Source organism: Oncorhynchus keta, chromosome 28, assembly GCF_023373465.1.
Source record: "Oncorhynchus keta strain PuntledgeMale-10-30-2019 chromosome 28, Oket_V2, whole genome shotgun sequence".
NCBI classification, from domain to species: domain Eukaryota; kingdom Metazoa; phylum Chordata; class Actinopteri; order Salmoniformes; family Salmonidae; genus Oncorhynchus; species Oncorhynchus keta.
In genome coordinates, this window is record NC_068448.1 from 67,075,351 (window position 1) to 67,076,190 (window position 840).

The following is an 840-nucleotide window of genomic DNA, read 5'->3' on the forward strand; positions in this document are numbered from 1 at the left end:
CTATTCACAGTTTACATCTAGAATGTAGATTCATCACATTAACTTGGAGTAAATGTATTCCATCTCTTTCTGTGAAACTGTCCGTATGTTTACTATTTTGACTGTCCGTCTCGTGTTCTCCTCCAACATGCTCTCAGCCTTCATTCACTTTGAGTGTCTATTTACTGACTCTACTCTCTTTCTCAATGTTCTCATTGATTAAGTAACCTACACCTTAACTGCTAATCTATCTTGCATTATACCATTCAATTGTGCCTTTTCTTAACACATTGGAGTACATTTCCCTGACCTTTGCCTTCCTGCCCTTACGTGTCCTTAACACAGATTTGGCAGACACTGCTTTCACACAGACCACAACACACCATATAGGGTTGGAAGCAACGATACACACATTCTACAGAATATTTATTGAAATGTTATCTATGCAGACTTTCCAAAATACTGCTTATCGATGGAGTTGAACTGGAATTCCATTGAAGTACACGACCGTTCAAAAGTTTGGGGTCACTTTGAAATGTCCTTGTTTTCCTTGAAAATATACATGAAATGATTTGCAAAATGATTAGGAAATATAGTCAAGATGTTGACAAGGTTATAATTATAGGTTAATAATTGTGTCCTTCAAACTTTGCTTTCGTTAAAGAATCCTCAATTTGCAGCAATTAGGGCTGAGATCCGGTGACTGTGCTGGCCACTCCATTATAGACAAAATACCGGCTGACTGCTTCTTCCCTAAATAGTTCTTGCATAGTTTGGAGCTGTGCTTTGGGTCATTGTCCTGTTGTAGGAGTGGCGCCATCCACAGGGTATGGAATTGCAAAATGGAGTGATAGCCTTCCT

General features: G+C 38.9%; 1 protein-coding gene across 8 annotated transcripts in view; it reads right to left on the reverse strand.

Moving 5' to 3' along the window:
* Positions 1–392: 392 nt before the first annotated feature.
* The window catches only part of atp8a2 (ATPase phospholipid transporting 8A2), a 68,731-nt gene continuing 68,283 nt past the window's right edge, over positions 393–840 (reverse strand). For all 8 annotated transcript variants that reach the window (XM_052483699.1, XM_052483698.1, XM_052483697.1 and 5 more), the window contains one exon: positions 393–840. This exon is cut by the window's right edge and continues 2,845 nt beyond it. The gene's annotated coding sequence lies outside the window, so the exon portion shown is untranslated.